Consider the following 22,179-nt stretch of genomic DNA (forward strand, 5'->3'; position numbering starts at 1 on the left):
AAACAAGAAAATTTAGTCTTTTCATCCCGCTTTGACTCTGTGTTGTTCGGCTATGTTCATTCCCCTTTAAGAATGCAGTCAGTGTGCTTACGTACGAAGTCACGTGGTTATCAGGAAATAAAACAAATAGAAGCCCAGTACGCTAATGCTAGCGGCTAAGGCTACAAGCAAACGTGATGGAGTCGGGCTTAAGGGAGCTTCGTCAAACTTTCACCCAAGTGGTGGCCTTCAGCTTTCACGCTCTGTCCTCCCTGGTTCTCACAATTTCACGACAGAGAGCTTTCAGTGCTTTCTACTGGTAGCCAGGCCACAGGCTAATGCTAGCGGCTGACGCTACAAATGAACGTGATGGAGTCTGATAGCAGCTCTAACCTTGTTGAAACGGCTGAACTGAATGAGTGGATTGGGCACGGACTGCATCTGGCAATCAGTATGTCGCGTTATTTTGTATCTCTGTGTGCGTGTGGTTTCTCTGACAGCTTTTATGATGGTAAAGCATTCAGCATAATCCAATAGTGAAGCCTGTAATATGACCGTTTAATGACCACAGCTATTAAGTAAAGTAAATTGCTAGTGGATCGTAGAGCTGAAGAAGAGACAGTCCATCATCCATCTTTGGAAGAGTGGGTTTATTTTGTTGCCGACGCAGACAAAAATTACGCAATGTCCGGGTTATAAAAGTCGCACCAGCTGCCCTCCCCACACAGAGAACATCAAGTTGCTAGCACGGGAAACGTCTGAACGTTTTCAACACGGGTGTTAATTCCGCGTCACCTTAGACAGAAATTTTCCAAAATATAAGTCTTAAAGGGGCTTCTGTTAGCTAACTGGCTGCCATTGACTGCGCTGGACATCCAATTCATTTTTACTGGATTGGACGTCAGGTGCCGTCCATGGCACTGAAACCAGAGCATTCACAGCCAGTCTTGTGAGCATTTTCCGGTCACTTCCTGTTCATTTTAGAGCATGGACAGGCTATTTCCTGTTGATTTTGAGTCACTGCCTATTCATTTGGGGACATTCTCAAGTCACTTCCTGTTCAGTAACCCAAAATCAACAGGAAGTGACCCGTAAATGCTCCAAGGAGAATCTCGGGTCCATGCGGGCTCCAGTAGGTCTCCTGCAATATTTGTGCCGACTGTGGTGTAATTCAATGGAAGATTCATCTGAAAAATCCACCTTTTGCCATAAAACAGTGAAGTTTGGTGGTGGCAAAATCATGGTCTGGGGTTACATCCAGTATGGGGGTGTGCGAGAGATCTGCAGGGTGGAAGGCAACCTAAATAGTCTGAAATATCATCAAATCTTAGCTGCCTCTTACATTCCTAACCATAAAAAGGGACAAATTCTGCAGCAGGGTGGTGCTCCATTGCATACTTCAATCTCTACCTCAAAGTTCCTCAAGGCAAAAAAGATCAAGATCCTCTAGGACTGGCCAGCCCAGTCACCAGACATGAATAGGATGAAAGAGGAAGCATGGAAGACGAAACCCAAGAATGTTGATGAACTCTGGGAGGCATGCAGGACTGCTTTCTTTGATGTTCTTGATGACTTCATCAATAAATTGTACGAATCCTTGCTTAACCGCATGTAAGTCTACAAAATATTAAATTTGGATCTCACAGCACCACTACTTAATTCGCTTATGTAACATATTTTTGTATTTGAAGTACATTTTTTGTTCAATTTTCACACTACTTTCTGTAGGCGACAAAATTTTTGTCTTGCCAAAATTGGACCTTTTATTCATTCATTCATTTTCCATGCCGCTTTTCCTCACGAGGGTCGCGGAGGTGCTGGAGCCTATCCCAGCAAACTACGGGCAGTAGGCAGGGGACACCCTGAACTGGTTGCCAGCCAATCGCAGGGCACAAGGAGACATACAACCATTCACGCGCACACTCATACCTACGGACAATTTAGAGTGTTCAATCAGCCTACCATGCATGTTTTTGGGATGTGGGAGTTTCCCGGAGGAAACCCACGCAGGCACGGGGAGAACATGCAAACTCCACACAGGAAGGCCGAAGCCCGGGATTGAACCCTTGATCTCAGAACTGTGAGGCAGACGTGCTAACCACTCAGCCACCGTGCCGCCAATTGGACCTTTTATGTATTCATTAAATGATAACTCTTTTTTTCAGTGAAACAAATATATTTTTGTACATTCAACATCATTTGGGAAGGTCTTAACTTTCATATGAGCCATTTCTGAAACCAATTGAATAATTAAAAGTCAGGTTATTAGCAATTGTTCCTACAAAATGGATAAGCGACAGGACTTTTGTCAGGGACTGTATTAATTTGGGGGACTTCACTAATCACTTTTGTTTTTAGTCACTCAAAATGAACTGGAGGCGACATGTAAATGCCCCAAAATCAACAGGAAGTGACTCGTAGATGCCCCAAAACTAACAGTAAGTGACCGAAAATCAACACGAAATCACCTGAAATGCTCCAAAATTAATGCACTGGCATTGGCTGCCACTGATGGCCATAGACGTCCAATTCGCTTGGGATGGCAGCGAATGGTTCGTTCATTCGCTGCCACCCTCCCACGTCAAATGGATTGGACGTCTACTAGTGATAAACTTGCAATGATATTGAATTTTGTAACTGATTGCCATGAACATTGACTAATCACTGCCGAACCTACCAGTCAAAATAGATTGGACAGCATTAGTCATCAATGGCACGGATATAAAATTCGAAGATTGTCTGGATGTGCATCTGCTTCTAAACACAATGCGGCGTCTGACAAGCTATCCGTCACAATCTCATCATTGTGGTGTACAGTAGTACTTCTTAGCTAGCTCGTCTGTTTTTAGCAACAAGCCAACGTAAACCACAGTCTTATTTAGAATGCGCATTTCTATATGAACGCCGCCTCAGGGAAAGATCATGGGATGACGGAAAATTCACAATGCGGCACACAATAAGTTACCCGGCCCCGACGGCTCTTCCCCGGAATTTTATTTACGACCTCATGTGACGGATTCAACGGGCCGGCATGCCTGAGAGGGGCAGCGGCAGGCAACAGATGGGATTTAACAGTGCAAGCTGTTGACACCCAAATGTGCAATCAGTCTCCGAGTGTCAAGGTTGAGATTACGGCCATCTTGTAAAAAGAGAGTCAGCAATGGCCTCGCGGCATCGCTAGAGAGGATCCGCAGACTCAAGACACTAATCCAGACGGTGATTTTGCATGATAGTACGCTTCCCCTCTAATCTGGTATGCGACCAGACGACAACAAATTCAAATAGGAATTCGCACAATCACATTTTATTAATCACACGCCCTATTCATTAATCCTACGCGGCCGTTATCTTTGCTAGACGTGGGCTAGATCTGGTAAACAAACAGCATTAGGCAGGAGCAAAACAAGTCACCTAACGAGTTTATTTTGATTGCACACACTGGCAACTCTTTCTAACATGACTATCTAGCCTGTCTCCGCGCAAGCCGCAGTGCTATCGACGGGCGAGGCATATACTGGTTTGCAGTAAGCCTGTAATAGGCTTAAACATCCTGCTCAACTCGCTGCTCGAGCTGCGGTCCGATATAGCTTGGTTTCTCACATGTACTGCTTGATCGATTCTCCTCCTGGCCTGTGGGAGGCGCTTTACCTGCGGTCAGACCCGGCTGCAGAAAGAAATTACAGGGAGGGGCATTACATTTTTTTTGGGGGGGGGGCACACTTCTTCTTAGCCTGAACAGTGGCATTATTACCCCTATATTACTACATCAGTGCACTGAAATATTTTCTGTCACTGAAGTCACAAGTGGTAGTTCATCGTATAATCTATAAGACAAACGAAAACATACCTGCCAACCATTGGCAATCTTACAAATAGTGACGTATGCCCTTACAAATTGGTGACTAATCTTACAACGTTGTATATAGCGTGCAATATGAAACAAAAATAAAACTCAATTTTTAAAATAATAGGAATTTATTGGTAATATTGTAACATATAACCTGGTGCAATCAAAGAATCAATATCTTCGGCTACATCATAATTACTAAAATTTTAACAGTGACTTTTGTTATAATTGTATGTAGCACTTTTGGCAATTTCTGTCATGTCTCGATGGCTGCACTTCAGCTCGCAATTCAGTTTGACTTGACGGTAGTTTGTTAGTGTGTCCAATTATAAATTCAAAAGGTCAATTGATAAAGTTAACTTACCGATACAATCTTTGAGTCAGGGAACATTTCTTTTGCTAATTCTGAGAAGTGATCAGCAATGGTTGCAGGCAAATTGTGTTCGGCAACAAATTGGCAGAATGAAATCTTTGCTTTCGTCACTTTTCATTATGCAGACTTCATCTTTATGACCAGTGTTGTTAATCTTACTTTTAAAAAGTAATTAATTAGTCACAAATTACTTCTCCCAAAAAGTAATTGAGTTAGTAACTCATTTACCTGAAGGTAAGAGTAATTAGTTACTTGGTAAAGTAACTGGTGTTACCTTTCATGTTTTTTTATTCCATTAAAAAAAAAAAAAACAGTAACCTTTGCTATGTTTGGAAATCGTTTAATGTTGTGAATCAACTGTTAAGGTTGTTAAAATTGCTATCGTTTTTGCATTAGTTCCCTTCAGTCTACTTTCGACATGTTAAAGTTTTAAAACTGTTTCATCATTTAAAGATAGATTCAAGTCAAGATTTTGCCGATTTAGGAGTATTTTAGATAAAAAGTTACTTAAATTCGCTAGGAAGGTTCACTACAACAGAGCCTTTCTGAGAAGTCTACTGCTTCAAAATGGCGGCTGTTTATTAACGCCGCCGTCTGTCATTTCGCATGTAGTTCTATAGGCATTTGATATCTAGGCGTATATTGTAGGCTGTCGGCTACAGTCAGGAAATATTGGAGCCACCTAGCCTAGCATCGGGTTTGCTACAGCGTCAGTCACAACACTCTTCTCTCTCAGTGTCTCTGACTTTTCTCGCATCATTCAACGAACGTAGTAACGCATCGTAACGCACATTGTCTCGTTGCCGAAACGGTGACAAAATCCGAACGGGAAAAAAAAAAAACGTAATGCATGAAAAACTTACAGATTTTGAATGTACGGCGAACACATTTAAAATCAGTGCTCACTTGTACATATCACGCCGAAACCGTACAAACTGAGAGGTATGCGAAAAACAATGGTGCAGTTCTGTGTGAATTTATTTAACTAAAGTGATTCAGCGTAAACATAACCTATGCACTGATAAACATGAGCACCAAATGGCCAGCTACTCGTCTACCCTTATCTGTGATTCGCTAGAAATTGCCTTCATTCGCTGCTCAGATTGGTTGAATTGAATGGTCATTTACCTGTTGATTTTCAGTTATTTCCTGTTGATTTGGGGGTATTTTATGGTATAGTATGGTATGGTGTTTAAATGATGACTTCCGGCCACTGTCTCGGAATGAGGAGGAAGTAAATGTGACGTCAGCGGACTAACCATCTTCACAATACAGCCATTAGCATCATATGCAGAAGGACTGCGGATTTAGCTGATTTTGCGGATTCATTCGTTTATTTTTTGCATCACGCCAGCCGAATGTGCTGCAGGCTTTTGTTGCTACACCAGGGAGAGTGGTGTGAGGCTTTTTGGATTTATAATAGATCCTTTTCACCAAGAAAAATTGGCAAAACAAGGATGACAATGGAGCAACCACTGACGGATGACCAAGTTACGTGTTACGAAACTAGCTGCCGGGGGCTGGCCGATCGGTGAAGACAATTAACCCCGCTGCGGTGTGTAACATGAGTCGGGCTAGTTGTGAGTGATTTTTCATTTTCGAAAGGCGAGGAAAAGACTTTGAAAAGCTGCTCGGTTCGGGTTAGCATGTCGCCTAGCTGTAACGCCTCCTAATTTGTTTACACTTTTTCCTCCGTCTCCGAAGCCATGGCGGAGAAATGAATTTTGCACTGTCGTACTGAATGAATGCATTTTTAATATTTCATATTCCATTCAGCACAAGACCGTTATTTGTCATGACCATACCATTTATTTAGAAAAAGTACTTGGATAAAAACAATATCCTGTAAAAATATTGGAGTAAAGAGATTAAAACAATGATGACATTTTGGTGCTCTCTGTCACATCTTCCCCCTCAATGGGCTTAATTGTAAATTAGCTGAAATCGTTACTCTGCTGACATCATCACCCAGCAGAAGGCACTAGAGCGCTATAATGACAGGCGGGGCTAAACAGCAGATTAAAAGACTCATTTCTCATCATTTGCCCTTTGCCAAATTGTTGTGTATAGTCGAATGGGAGCATATCGATAACCTTTTGAGGTACAAATGATGATACAACACCTTTTCAATATATTGTCACACCCCTAATTTGTATCCTGTTCGCTTGATTAAACTCCAAACTACTCATGAACAGGCTCAAGTGCACTGTACTCAATGTGACGCGGCAATGAAGCAATTTTATTTTCCTTGATTTAATACGTTGTATTTTTAGACAGAGTGCTGAGAAATATTGTGTGCCTAACACTTTATGCATAATTCAAGCATTTTTCAAATTTTGAAAAACCAAGCCTTTTCAAGCATTTCAAGGACCCGTACCAGCCCTGCATATGTCATTCTACAAAATGGCATTGAGAAATGGACTCAAGCAATGCAAGTATGTGACATTATGGCAACGGGATGTACAGTGCAGTCCTCCACGCTGACATCATTCTTAAAAAAAGAGACAGCAGCTTTGATCCTCTGATTAGATCCTCTTCATAGGTTTTCAACTAAGGGTGTGACAATATATCGAAATGGTGATGTGTAGCGATACTTTGTTATCCCAAAAGGTTATCGATATACTCCTGCCAAGACTCGATATAAAAAGAATATAAACAAAAAGAAGGGACCTACAGGTTGCTACGAAAATCTTTCACTAGAATAGTTTCTATGTTAGCTCATTAGCCGCCATTGACAATGCAAGCAGTGTTGTTTTTGTCAACGATGACGAGAATGAAAATATTTCGTCGACGAACAATTTTTACATGACGATGACGACACGATAACGAGTGAAGGAATCTGACCTTCTAGCCAGACCGCCGGACCCGCACCGGCCGAACCGCCGGACCCGCGCTGGAGCAGCTCCAACGACCCGGGCTGGTGGGATTCCGGCAATCCGGTCAGAAGGCCAAACTCCGTGTTCACATTAGTCTTAACCCTTTGTACTAACTATATTCTGAAAGGTTTAAAGAAAGCTCACCGAGAACAAGTTGACAATTTTTTCGGCTCGACAGTGATCAAACAGAAAGGCGAAACAGGCACACACTCAGGCTGTGACGGCCCTTGGCCGTTTAATAGTTAATTTTCTGAGGTTCTTCCAGTCAGCTGATCGTCGCCTCCACCAGCTGGCTGCTTCCCCTCCCACTGTGATGACAGCTGATCGATGCAGGGCGGACCGACGACGTCACCGCCGCTGATTGGCCACGGAAAAAGGCGCCAAGCTTCATAAACCTGCCGCTGTCAACGCTCTAAGAGGTGGCATTTGAAAGCATTCTGCCGCGGTCCTCCTTGCCAGCTATTTGCTCGCCATTCACTCTCGTTTGCATTTGATCACTAGTCTGATACACTCCCGCATTTTCGGTGAGGTCTTTTGTGTTTATTCGTTATTGGATCGTTTTTGTTCACCACTGTAAATAAGAGCACTGAAGCACGTAAGGGTAAGTCGCCATTTCTGTTCAACCCGTTTTCTCCTGTTTTGTATAGAGTAGGAAGTTAGGTTAGAAGCTGTCTTTTCTTTGTTCCTTTTACATGATCAGGGTTTAGTTAGCGGGTGGGGTTTAAGTGTAGTTCCTTTTGTTTGTTGTTTTGGCCTGGGCTTACCCTGTAGTCACGCTTCGTCGGCATTCTGTACATATTCATTGCGAGTTTGATTGTTCTGTAAATAAATTTGTGTCCACTCGTACATTTGTGTGGCTTGTTTTATGTTACGCCCTTCGCGAGCCGCCTTTGGCACGTAACACAGGCGAGGAGGCAAACTCGTTCCAAGGTCACCATATCAGAAGTCAACAAAAAGTTCCAGAGAAAAAATGACAACGCTTAGTGAAACATTCAGTCTTTTGAACGCTGTTTGGGATTTTTGTCTGTTTGTGGATTGGACAGGAGGATTCGGGAGTTACTGTTGTCTGGGCAACGGGGGTTGTGGATTTTGCCACCTCAGCGTCAAAGGGGCTCTTGGAGTCTTATCAGTTGTGTTATCCATTAGATGTCTGGCACTCTCCAGGTGCTCCTTGTGTTGGGACAGACCGTCTCGCCATTTGTTTTGGACTGTCCTGGAGAACTGATTGCGAGAGTTGGTGCATCAATCTTACTCATGACACTTGGGCTTTCGTGATAAGAAGGCGTCGTGTATCTTTTATACTCTATATTCTGCTTGTTTTCCTTAAACTATGGTAAATGTGCTATTTATTTTGTATTGGGTGTGTTAGAGTAATACAAACTGTTAGACGGTGCCCACGGGAAAAGGTACTATCTCCTTCATTCCCCCGCAACGATCGGTCTCGGAACTTAGCCTTAGCGAGTTGTGAATAAAATCATCAAGTCCCCCTCAGAGTTCCTGTTAAAAGGTTCTCTAAGACAATTAGATACCACTTCAAGGAGTTATTCGCGTGTTATGGGAGACTACATCATAACGAGACAAATGGCAGTTTTCGTCTGGCGAGACGAAAATACCAAGAGTTTCCGTCACATGTTCCCAATGTAAGACATTTTATATGTAGTTATCTGCATCGTAGCAGTGTGTGGTGGTGTCACTCATGTGACGTTTTGCGACCCACCCCCACTCACCATTAGGCGTGGGAACTAGTGTTGCACCGATTAACTCGAGTGATTCGATTAGAAAAAAAGCTTCGGATCAAATCTTGCTGCTTCGAGTATTCGTTTAAGTAGAATGGCATGGGAATGTTTTTTTTTTAAGTGTTTGCATTTAGTTTTATTGATTTGGTTGGATACACTGCCCTCTAGTAGCAACAGTGAATATGAAATAACTCATTTAAACTGGCTGAATCCACTGTTAAGACCAACATAAGGTAAGTTTTTATTTAAGCTTCTAAGTTTTTTTTTAATGCATTTTAATGCAAGTATATTTAGCCGTTTTTTTGCAGGAATATGTGTTTGAACGATTTTTTTAAGCGCATTGTAAAATAACGCTAGCATTTTATAGCATTTAAGCTAGTGGACTTTTGCTATGCAAGTTAGCCAGTTGTTCTTTTGTTGTACTTACTGTAGATCATTATTTATTTTATGCCGTTTGAGGCTAAGCTCAGGTATTTAAATGTATTTTTAAATGAAAATGCAATTCTGCATATGTTGAAGTAACAATCGGGGAATTTTATTTTGTATTTCCATTAGGGCTGCAGCTATCGAATATTTTAGTAATCGAGTGATCGACTGAAAATTCTATCGATTAATCGAGTAATCGGATAAAACAAATATATTTTTAGGTGAACAGCACTTATAAATATACATGAGAAAACGATATTTCATCTAATCTTGAACCATTTTCAGTCAATGTCTTTATTTTCGATGTATATTGTTGAAAACAGCCAACAATTGCATCTCAGATGTAACTAGAATTAAAAAAAAGACTAATTCACTGCTTTCATTCAAAAAACCTTTAGATCTTATAAAAAAAAAAAATATATATATATATATATATAAATATATATATATATATACCTAAAAATGCCGTTATGCTTGATAACACACACCACTTAAAAGTTGGGATTTTTTCCCACGTGTTTCAATTGAATTGAATTTGTGTCAAGCCATTTTTAAGTTCTAGTTAAGTTTTAAGTTAGTCTAAACTGTAAGTCCTGATAGGGTTTTGAGTTTTTGCAGTGTTCAAAATAAATGTATGATACAGGCTGTATTTGAGCACATTAGGGACCAGTGCTACTTGGTGCCTTATCCAGCAATGACTACAGAGCTAAAATTGATAGTTAGCATTATTGAGTTTCTATTTTACACCCTCATCACTCCACATCGCTATGTTATTTTAAAGCCTGTATGTAAGACACGTTAGCCACGCATCGACAGCGGTCATAATTAATAGAAACCTAGCCCTCCGCAGGGCTAACGTTACGTGAGTTGGTGACAGTAACGTTAATCTTATTTATTAGCGCTTAGCGCTCTTTACTAGCGCTTAACTCTCTACTGCTTTTAGATGGCGGCTGTTTACGAACGCTGCCCAGACGCGGCCGAGTCTGTCATTTCCCATTTAGACTGGGAACGTTCATTCATTCGAAACCAGAGCATCCACAGTCATTCTGTCCGATTTTCAGGGCATTTACAGGTCATTTCCTGTTCATTTTAGGGCATTTACAGGTGATTTTCTGTTGAGTTTGAGTCACTGCCTATTCATTTGGGTAATTGCTAGGTCACTTCTTGTTCTGTAAGTCACAATAAACAGGAAGAGACCCATAAAATACCCCCAAATCAACAGGAAGTAACTGAAAATCAACAGGTAAATGACCTTAAATGGCCCAAAATTACCTCATTGCATGGCATTGGCTGACACTACCGGACATAGATGTGAAGTGGGAGGGATGGCAGCGAATGAACAAATGTTCATTCGCTGCCACCCTCCCAGTTCAAATGGATTGGACGTCCACTAGTGATAAACTCATTCCAATTTACAGCAGAAGCTTGTTTTTCTGTTTATTAGTTGTTTGTAGAATATCCTAGAATGATTTCCTGACCAATGTATGGATAATCGCTGTATCGCCATATTGTCAGATAATCGTTATCGTGAGCTTTGTATTGCAAATTGTATCATACCGTGAGGTACCAAGAGGTTCACACTCCTAGTAAATTGCCCACTTGTTTTCGGTAAGCTTTCTTCAAACCTTTCAAAATGTAGTCAGTATAAAGGGTTAAGATTTAGGTGAACGCGTGGAGTTTAGCCTTCTGGCCGGATTGATAGGGTCTCGCCGGTCCGGGTCTTGGGGCTGCGCCAGCGCGGGTCCGGCGGTTCGGCTGCAGGAATCCGGCAGTCTGGCAAGAAGGTCAGATTCCTTTAATGGCAACCAATGAGTTTCATTTGGAGGCATTTCAGGCCAGTGTTCCAGTTACTGATTATTGTGAGATTTACAAACAATGTGAGGTTTTCCCCCAATACGTCGTATACACGGTTTTATTTGTCCAATAAAAAGGAAATTGTTTATCATGGAGTCTTCAGGCAGTAAGAAAAAAAGGGCTTGGAGAAAGTTGTTCTTTGTAGTCAAAGACCCATAAGTGAATCACGTTGTGTTGATGCCATCGGCAAACATTTTATTACCTTTGAGTGAAGAATGTTGTATTAAGCCCTGATGTGTTTCCGAGTGGAGAGTTCGAACGTAGTGCTGGGGCAGAGAAAACAAATGAATATTTCTTGTTAAGATGCTTTATAAATTAACCGTTTATTAGCGGATGATTCGTTCATTCGCTGCCATCCCTCCCACTTCAAACAGATTGAACGTCTATGGTCGTCAGTGGCAGCCAATGCCAGGGAATGAGTAATTTTGGGCCATTTCAGGTCATTTATCTGTTGATTTTCAGTTACTTCCTGTTGATTTTGGTGAATTTTATGGGTCACTTGCTGTCTATTTTGAGTTATAGAACAGGAAGTGACATGGGAAGCACCCAAATGAATAGGCAGTGACTCAAACTCAATAGGATATGACCTGTAAATGCCTTAAAGTGCACGTGACACGAAAAAGCATGTCTATTTCATATTACACGTGGTATTTTATGCTCCTGAATGATATGGACCGCTTGGATGTGTGTGGAAGCGATCGCTATATTTATTTAGTTTTTTGAATCCCGCGCCATGAAAATGAGTGACTTCCGGGTTCGGTCTTGCATTGAGGAGGAGGGCGCTGTGACGTGTACGGTAGAAGGCGTCCTCTTCACTATACAGCGTACTGTTGTGTATGAGGACGAAGGATTCAGCTGATTTTGTGGATTAATACGTTTATTTTTCGCATCACGCCAGCCAAACGGCTGCAGAAAAATCATTCTGTATGAGGGGGAGGCGTATGAGTCTTTTTGGAGTTTCAAAAGGTTCCCATTCACCGTGGATATGGGCTAAACATGCCCGACTACTGTGGGACCATTGGACTTATGAGGAAGTGAGTAAACATCTTGTTCATTATTATGTCAAATATTAATACAGCCATTACAAAGTAAACACTACAAACTTTCTTTAAATAAAGGACTACTTACGTTTGATCATTGATAGGTATGTAAAAAGCTCTCCTCATGCACATTAGCTGCACGTTAGCTACACAACAACTGCAGCCACCCTCCTCCGGGGAACGAACTGCAAATTGCTCTCCGCCGGGCGGTTTGCCGATCCGCTAAGACAATCGACAACCCAGTCGTCATGTCAAATAATCCAGGCTAGTTATGTGTGATTTTCGGCTTCGAAGACTTTGAAACATCACTCGGTTCGGGTTAGCATGCCGGCTTGCTGTCACGCCTTTTGGTTTGTTTACATTCTCCGAAGCCGGGGAAGGGAAATGACATATGTCCGATTTAGGTGTCATAAAATATCGTTCAGGAGGTGCGACAGTAAAGGTGGAAGTCGACAGTTTTGACCATTATGGAGTAATTTTGCCATGTCGCACAAGACTGTTTTTTGTCATGACCATGCCGTTTATTTAGCAATTGGGGAAAATACTTGGATAAAAAGAATATCCTGTAAAAATATTGAAGTAAAGAGACAGAAACAATGACATTTTGCAGCTCTCTTCGTCGCGTTTTCCTCGTTGTGAATACTTCCCCCTCGACGGGCTGACTGGTCCTTCTCAAGCCATTTATATAGCTATTGGGGAAAAATACTTGGATAAAAAAAAATATCCTGTAAAAATATTGGAGTAGATAGACTGAAACAATGACATTTTGCGGCTCTCTTCGTCGCGTTTTCCTCATTCTGAATAATTCCCCCTCAATGGGCTGAATAGTAAAACCGATGAGCCCAGTCTACCGCTGACGTCATCCACCTGTTGGGGACGCTAGAGCCCTATAATGGTAGGCGTGGCAAACTGGCAGATTGAAAGACTAATTTCTCGTCATCTGCGCTTTGCTAAATTGTTGTATATAGTCGAATCGTCTCAAAATATGATTCTAATTCACATAATAATGCCATTTAAGACTTTTTTTCTCCTGTCGTTTGCTCTTTAAAATGAACAGCAAGTGACCTGTAAATGCCCTGAAAATCGGACCGAATGACTGTGAATGCTCCTAGTCTAAATGGTTGGGCGTCGAGCACCGTCAATGGCAGGTTTTTTTTTTTTTTTTTTTTAAATTGACACCTTTTTAAAACGATATCTCGATTCTTGACAGGAAAATATCGATAACCTTTTGGAATACAAAGTATCATGATATATCACCATTTGGATATTTTGTCACACCCCTAATATAAAAGGAGTGGTATCGGTATGGTATTGGTATCGGGGCCCAAAAAATGGTAAAAGTTCAACCCCAATTGTCACATGCCTCGTGCTATAACAGCCTCGCGGTTTTATGTTGGATTGTCTATTGCCGTCAATGGCACTGAAACATGATAACCAGGACCAGTGCTAAAAAATAGATGAAGTAATGCAATTTCACTTCATCTGTGCGTACAGCATACTGAACAGAAAGTTGCAACATCTATATTTGGGCTCACTGAGTGCTGAGTAAACACAAGAAAATGATTAAACCAGACACCTATGTACATCCTGAGCCTGTTTAGGCCAGCACCTCTGTCCGGCGGTCATCTCGTGACACAACTTTTTTTAAAAACGGCCATAAAGGAAGCACTGGGTGGCCATCTGAGCTTCGCTACTTCTTTAGCGCGTCTCAGCGAAACTTTGCGTCATGTGTCGACAGTGGCCTGCCGGTTACTCAGGGACATCTCATGAACTAGCCGAGAAAAATCAAGCGATTAAATACGGGCGTGTGCGAAGCCAGCGGCGATCATGAGACGGCGAAAGGGGAGGCCAGCTCGGGATGTCAACAATCAGCAGCGTTATTCGACAGATGGATCAGGCCGCTCCAGACTGAAAGCTGCCGGTCACATGACCGGCGGATTAGCGTAACTGAAAGAGGGTGGAGGTTGAAGGGGCAGGAGGGTGGGGGCATCACCACATGCTTCCTGATCACTTCCCTCGCAAGGTTAGCCGTTTCCCTTTCAACCTTGACAGCACGCACGTTTGTTTTGGATCGCCACATGTCGCCATCTGAAGACTTCAGCCGACTTCCTGTTATCGTGCGGGTCAATGACGAGAAGCGCTTCGCCGCCGGGTCTGACACCTTTGACTCATTGCTCAGTCACACCAAAAAAAAAAAAAAAACCTTTGATCGTCTCACTTCCAGATAATCGCAACGTCACTGCTGAGAACAGGTCCTCCCCGACCGACGAAGCCACAAGTCAGCGCAACAACTACGATGCAGCATAAGCCATTAATAAATTCACGACTGAAAATAATTCTTCTCAATTTCAACCAAGAGAGGGCAAAGTATTAAAGTGATACTCTCACTTAAATACATGTAGGCTCTAATAAACCACACTTGTTCTCTTGTACTAAAATATGTTGTTAGAAACACATAAAATGTTAAATCAATGGCAATATTTTATAATATTTAGTCCATATTTTGACCGTTAGTTGGCGCCATGGTTTGCGGGCTCGCATTGATGACGTCATTGGGATCTTTGGTGTTCAACAATTGCTTATTGCTGCCTAAACTCGCGAAGTAAAATGCCACGATGTGCTGCTTTTGGATGCAATTTCCAGTCAAATGGAAACAAGGGGAGTGAAGTGAGTAGTCAAGGTGGAATTATTATTTCTAGTGAATAAATGTGCATAAGTGGAAGCTTCTCCCCCTTTTTGGTCCCTAAATGCACGTATCCTACCCACCACGCGTTACAACTAGCGCCCGAACATTTTTCCTGGATCCTCAGTCAAGTAAGGGATCCGTCTATTTTCTGGATCCGACGGTCCCACCGCATCTGCAATATTGGTTTCGGATCTGTCCATTTTTTTGATTCGTCGGTCCCACAGCGCCTTTTCGGATCAGCCTATTTTGTGGAATCGACTGCCTAATCGCGGCTGCGACATTGCCATGGTATCGGTCTAATTCCTGGATCTTCGAGTGAGTAAAAAACATGGATTTGGATTACTATTGCTATCTTTTTTGTTGACTATTCTTCATGGGAGTTTTCCCCAAATCATGCTAAATAACTAAAGCACTATGGCACGCTACAGTGACGACAGTGACTCTGACGTGGACCTTACAACAATGTTGGGAGTCCGTCAGGGAACGCGTGTTTGCGTACTGCTGAGCTCCCAAGTGAAGAGTGGTCAAGGTGGAAATATTATTTTTTCTGAATAAATGTGCATAAGTGGAAGGTTCTTCCCTTTTTGGTACTTTTATACACGTATCCTAGCTACCACGCGTTACAATGTACAAGACATGGATTACACAAGGTGTGCTCTTTGGCCTGTACTGTAAGCACACGACAGCTCTGGATGCTAACAATCTACATAATTATATTGGGATAAGTTTGAAAACGCAATATGCTTACCTTGAATATCTGCTAACAAAACCGGACAGCATACACTCTGGCTCCCAAACGGACTTCCCAACAGGACTCTCTCGCATCACCAGTTTTGCCCAACTTTTGTCTTATCAGGTATTTGTTGCACGCATTTTTACCTGAAGCTCGTCTTGTGAACGACCGACAGTGCTATCCTGCTCTTCACTTTTAAGATCTGGTTCAAATAGGAAGGGTAGAACTGCGACATGTTGGGAAAGCTAACGAGTGACACGCTGGAATTTCGGCAACGGGACCAGTGACGTCACGCACTGCGACGTAACAAGAATGGCGACCTATCACTTAAAATAATTTTACAAACTTTATTAAAACAAAAACATTAAGAGGGGTTTTAATATCAAATTATTATAACTCATACTAACATTTATCTTTTAAGAATTACTTGTCTTTAAAAAAATGTTTGTTAAATCTAGTGTAAAATACTGACAGGTAGTGCTTTGACAACTACACATTTGCAAGGGTGAAAGTGGCTAGAATTTCTTGCCGGAACTCCCTGACGAGAAGGTCACCACGGAGCCAGAAATGTTATTTATTTTTCATTCAAAATTTTAATTTTTTCAATGATTTGATAAAATAAAAGTTAACAAAAACAGCAATAACCCCAACCTCCATCTCCTAATTTTTATTTTCCCTCATTTCCTCACACACGAAATTAAATGCCAAATCTCAATTTTAACTACTTATGAACATAGGATATATATTAAAATTGAAGTTCATGTAAACATTTACTTTTTTTTCTTTTAATAATAAACCCGATCAATCGGATCCGATTACATCATTTTCAAAGTATCGGAATCGGCAAAAAAATATCGGACATGCCTTTTTTTAATATATATACATTTTTTAATTAAATCGTTTTCTAATTGTATTTAACGTTACAGAAAAAATGTCTTACACTCATCCAGAGTCTTTAGTTTTGGCTTAATGTCGGGCTATCAAATTTATCGCATTAACGGCGGTAATAACGTGAAAATACAACGCAATTAACGCATGTGCTGCACGACCCACTCCCGCATTGTCGCGTTCAATCTATAATGGCGCCATTTTACTTATATATAAAGCTAAAAGGCAGCGTATAATGAGTAGAGAGAATTTTGGCAGCCTTTGGAGCCTTTTTTTACTTGGCTAAAGCCTTACAATCCACCTCTCAACAATTTGAAATATCGTGGGAAGCAATGTTGGGAAGAAAGGTAGTAGTTGATCTTTTTCTTGCTGATTTCAATTATCATTAGTAGTAGTAGTTTTTGTTTTATTTTTATTTATTTATTTTTATTCTATTTGGGATTAAATGCGATTTTTATGTATAATTTTATTTCCGATTTTGATTGTCTTGGTTTTTACGTTGTATTGATGTAAATGTGATTTTTATGATCTTCATGTGATGTAAAGCAATTTGAATTGCCTTGTGTTGAATTGTGCTATATAAATAAATTTGCCTTGCCTTGCCATATAATAATAGCAATAATAATAATAATTAAAGATGTCCCGATCGATCGGCATCCGATTAAGTCATTTTCAAAGTATCGGAATCATAAAAAAAATATCGGACGTGCCTTTTTTTAATATATATATATATTTTGTAATTAAATCGTTTTCTAATTGTATTTAACGTTAATGTGTAACAAAATGTCTTGCACTCATCCAGAATCTTTAGTCTTGGCTTAAAGTAGGGCTATCAAATTTATCGCGTTAACGGCGGTAATAACGTGAAAATACAACGCAATTAACGCATACGCTGCACGACCCACTCACGCATTGTCGCGTTCAATCTATAATGGCGCCGTTTTACCTATATATAAAGCTAAAAGGCAGCGTATAATGAGTAGAGAGAATTTTGGCAGCCTTTGGAGCCTTTTTTTACTTGGCTAAAGCCTTACAATCCGCCTCTCAACAATTAGAAATATCATGGGAAGCCTTGACGGGAAGAAAGGTAGTAGTTGATCTTTTTCTTAACACCCTATGTTATTTGCCAACGCAGAGAAGATATATCAATTGGTGCCACTACGCACAGTCATGGTTGCACTTCCCATCATGCATTTGGGCAGAACAGGTAAATGGCTACAGTATCGTTTACTGAAAGCTCAACAAATACACTAGACGGCAAAATTTAGTCACAATATACAAAGTCACATTTATCCTTTAAGAATTACAAGTCTTTCTATCCGTGGATCCCTCTCACAGAAAGAATGTTAATAATGTAAATGCCATCTTGAGGATTTATTGTGATAATAAACCAAAATTATGTACTGTATGTTGAATGTATATATTCGTCCGAGTTTTATTCATTTTTTTCTTAATGCATTGCCAAAATGTATGTGATCGGGAAAAATTATCGGGAATGATTGGAATTGAATCGGGAGCGAAAAAAAAAGCAATCGGATTGGGAAATATCGGGATCGGCAGATACTCAAACTAAAACGAATGGGATCGGATCGGGAGCAAAAAAACATGATCGAACAACCCTAATATAAATAACATACATTCACAAAAATAAGTACAAATTACTTATTTTATGCAGAGTGAAATTGAATATATTTTGAAGATCGCGCAAACATTGACTATGTCAAATCATAAGGAAATGAATAAGTAGGCTAATATAAATGAACAAATATAAGTCCAAAGTGCACATTGACATCTAAGATGTTCTGAACCTCCCCATCAAAGCAAATAAAACTAAATATGAGAAATACGCCTCCTCAACTCTTATGATGCTCTTAAAGATTTGATCCATTTTATGTTGCATTGCCCTGTTTTTGTCGCATCAATTCAACAAGATTTTTTTTATGCTGTTCCAGGAAACATGCACATTTGAACCAATCAGAGCTCCCCATCTCTTGTGATCACATGTCAGTATGTCAGCCAATTGAACAGATAAATGAGTCCAGGTGTTTTGCTTTGCTGCGTGCATTCGCACATTGACGTGACTCATCATCGTCAGACTCACATAACTGCAGCAGCTGTGAAAACCTCCATGCCGTCCGTGGAATAAAATCAATAATAAATATCGGTGGGAATGGATTACGCTACACAAGCATTTTATTATGCTTGTTGTTAACATTTGTGTCTGTAAATCTGATTTTGGTCGATTGTTTTCTTCTTGGAGCTGAAATGCATGTGTGGCAACTTAGCATTTTTTTTTTTTTTTACATAGCGTTTTGACAGTTGCGGTCATGTTTTCGGAATCAAAACACCATGTACCGGAACAACATTCCAGCCCTGAATCTTATACCGGAACTGCGTTCTGGCCCTGAATCTCATACCGGAACTGCGTTCCTGACCGTTCTGGCCCACTTTCACCCCTGCACATTTGACTGAATAGATTCTTGTTGTTAACTGAAAATCTTGGTGAGAAAAAAATAATATCGTAATTTAAAAAAAAAACTCTTATCCATCTCAATGGGTTGATGGTAGTTGTGTTGACATAGGTGAGCTCGTTTTCTCCTTCTCCGCCCTCCTAACTGTGATTTAAATCTACACTTTTCAATTTGGCAGTCAAGCATGCTAACTGCTGAGCTAATGAAGAGTAGGCGTGGTGAAATTGGACGTCTACAGAGTTGAGTATAGTAGCCAACAATTTTACTCAAGTCAGAGTAATGTTACTCCAAAATAATATTACTCAAGTAACAGTGGTAAAAAATAGTAAAAAAGTATCCAGTGAAAAGAATACTCAACAAATGAGTAACATTGTGAGTAACTGCTTATTATTATTATTTTTTTTTCTTTAAAGATAAGGCGGAAAACACTCAAGTGATTTGAAGTTCCGCTCTAAGACCCCCAATTTTGCCAACTTTACAAATTGTCCGATATGCATGTGTGATACATCATTGGAAAGCTTAAAATCTCAATTTTCTGAGGGAAGAAAAATTTTGAACAGGTGAGCATTTTTTGGGAAAAAATGTTTTTTAAACAGCAAAACCCTGACTGGAGACGAGAGCACGCGAGAGGAGAATTAAAGACGCCACAATTTTAACGAGATATTATCGCGTACATACCTGGTTTCCATCCAAAAATTCCATGTAGCATGTATCACCGAGTGTCAAGATTTGGGGATTTTATGGGTGAAACATGGTAATATAACAAGGGTCCCAATGCAGAAATGGCAGACAACAAGGAGTGGTCGAGATTTTCTTTTTCATATATTTACCATTTTAAACGTTTTTTTCAATTTTTCTTTGTTTGGATCGAATATTTCTCATCTAAAATACTGGGGTAAATGCGACAGTAATGAAAAAAATACAATTAAGCGATAGTTATGAGGTAGATATCCGTGACTTTTTTACAGACGCCAATTTTTTCATTGTGACATAAATTGTTTAAACGTTTAAAATATGCGAGTCAATAATTTTTTAAAGTCCTTTTTTTTTTTTTTTTTTTAACTAAATATTAGACATGAATTAATGATTCTAAGCACAAAATGACAGACATTTTGAATAATAAATACGATTACTTACCTTCTTTTTATGGCTAGGCTGAAACAAAAGCGGTTGCGCGACGTCTGTAAACGGGGGTTTCCAGGGTAAAACGGACAAATTAAAAATAGTTCCGAGGCTTCATGCGCCATTAATCTGCTATGGCAGCATAAAGACATATTGTTCCATCAAACACAACAGTTGTTTTCTCTTAGAATACAGCAGTTTCTTTTAAAGAGGAGTGCAAGAGCAGAAACTGCTTTTTCAGCCTTGTCTGTGTTTTCCGCCATAAGCATATGCTTCTCTCGTCTGCCCTTGTCTTTCTTCGGTTCTTTCTTTCTTCGGGCTAATCATATCACATTTTGTAATTGTCAATGATACCGATGATGATGACAGTAAACATTTCATTCATTCAATAAACAATGGTATTTTTTTCCTGTCAGCACAAACATATCTATATAAACTGCTGTTATAACTAGAAACTGCAATTTCTGGAGAAATTACACAGGGTCTTTGCTCTGTGGTGATACAGATCTTAACCCCACCCAGGTTGGCTTGGGGACATTTTGGGGACAACATCAGATCATTTCCTGTTGATTTGGGGTCATTTATAATTCGGTGCGCCCTGTGTGTGTGTTAAATACAAAAATAGCAGACAAGAATTCGAATGTGCCCTTTAATACGGTGCGCCGTATGGTCATGAAAATACGGTAAATACTAGAGGCGTGTGAAATTTCAGATTCTTAGATTATTCGCGATTCAGCCGTGGAAGATTCGAGAACGATTCACAAATATCCAAATTCCGATTATTGCATTATACCAGGTAAAGCGGAAGTAAAACACAGTCAGCGCGGTCTTTGGGACGCAATGAGGACCGAGAGTAAATATCATGTTCAACTCATGCCGCTAGATAAAAAATACAATCATACCTGACTGCGGCCAACAGCCGCTACAAACAACAAACAACGCCCAGTTGCTAGTTGCTACAAACATACGGCTACAGTAGATATCATATATATGTAGAACTAGATGCAAAACGACAGACGACGTCGGTGTTAGAACATGTATTATTGAACAGAGATGCGAAATGACAGACTTTCAGGCGCAAGTAAACAGCCGCTATCTTAAAGCAGTAGACCTCTCTAGAAGGCTCTGTTGTAACGAACCTAATTAAGTTTTTATCTAAAATACTCCTAAATCGGCAGAATCTTGTCTTGAATCTATCTTTAAATGATGAAATAGTGTTACAACTTTGACAAAAGTAGACAGAAGGGAAATTATGGAATAACGGGAGCAATTTTAACAACTGTAACAGTTGATTCGCAACATCAAATTAATTGAATGTAGTTTAAAGCTGCTGATACAGAATGGGGACTGGAGTTTTTTATTTAATGTTATTTTTGTATATTTTTTAACTGTTATATGTTAACTTGATACTGAAATAGTAGTTTGGTTTAGCCTGAGAGGATTTTTGAACAATTTTAGAACTAATGTACAAAACATTAAAAAAAAAATTTTTTAAAGGAGGGGGGGTGCATCAATAATCGTTTTATAATCGAATCGGAGCCTCTGAATCGTAATTGAAACGTTAAGTGCCCAAAGATTCCCAGCTCTAGTAAATACGTTCTATTTTTAATTGTTCCAGTGTCCCAAAGACGTATTTATACATCTTTTCCGTTTTTTTTTTTTCCAAAAAAAGACATCTCTGGGTCATGATTCAATTTAGCTACAAAGCACAAAGCTGAAAATCCATTTTAAAGCAATAAAACTCGCCACTGGAGGGCAGTAGCGTATTTGGTAAGACCCGCAACCCGATTTAACTGCAACCAACGGCCAAGCCAACGGCCGGGCGCCGGCGGAAGACGACCGAATGGATGCCAGGCGGCGGACGACCGAGCAGAACGACCGAGCAGAACAACCGGTAGAACGCCCGAGATGCCACGCACTAGACGACCGAGCAGAACGACCGGGACCGCTAGTGCAGCGGACGATGCCTTTGAGTCCTTTCTGCTCGCGAGCAGAGCCCGCAGAGACTCCTAAAAATTGATCTTTATGAGACAGACGGCGATGAGGGAAAAGTTTAGCGAAAAGAACAGCGTCATCATTCAGTTACTTTTGTGTAAATAAATTGTTACTTTGCTATCAAAAAGCTCTATTTGTCTTAGTGTTTATCTT

General features: G+C 40.4%; 1 protein-coding gene across 2 annotated transcripts in view; it reads right to left on the reverse strand.

The window, feature by feature from the left end:
• stat5a (signal transducer and activator of transcription 5a) overlaps positions 1-22,179 on the reverse strand; it is a 178,264-nt gene that overhangs the window by 150,910 nt on the left and 5,175 nt on the right. The window contains exon 2 of one of the 2 annotated variants that reach the window (XM_057861066.1): positions 11,294-11,357. The exons of the other annotated variant lie outside the window; for it this stretch is intronic. The gene's annotated coding sequence lies outside the window, so the exon portion shown is untranslated. The remainder of the gene's footprint in view (positions 1-11,293; positions 11,358-22,179) is intronic. 2 annotated transcript variants of the gene reach the window in all.

The sequence above is a fragment of the Corythoichthys intestinalis genome, chromosome 16, assembly GCF_030265065.1.
Source record: "Corythoichthys intestinalis isolate RoL2023-P3 chromosome 16, ASM3026506v1, whole genome shotgun sequence".
NCBI lineage: Eukaryota > Metazoa > Chordata > Actinopteri > Syngnathiformes > Syngnathidae > Corythoichthys > Corythoichthys intestinalis.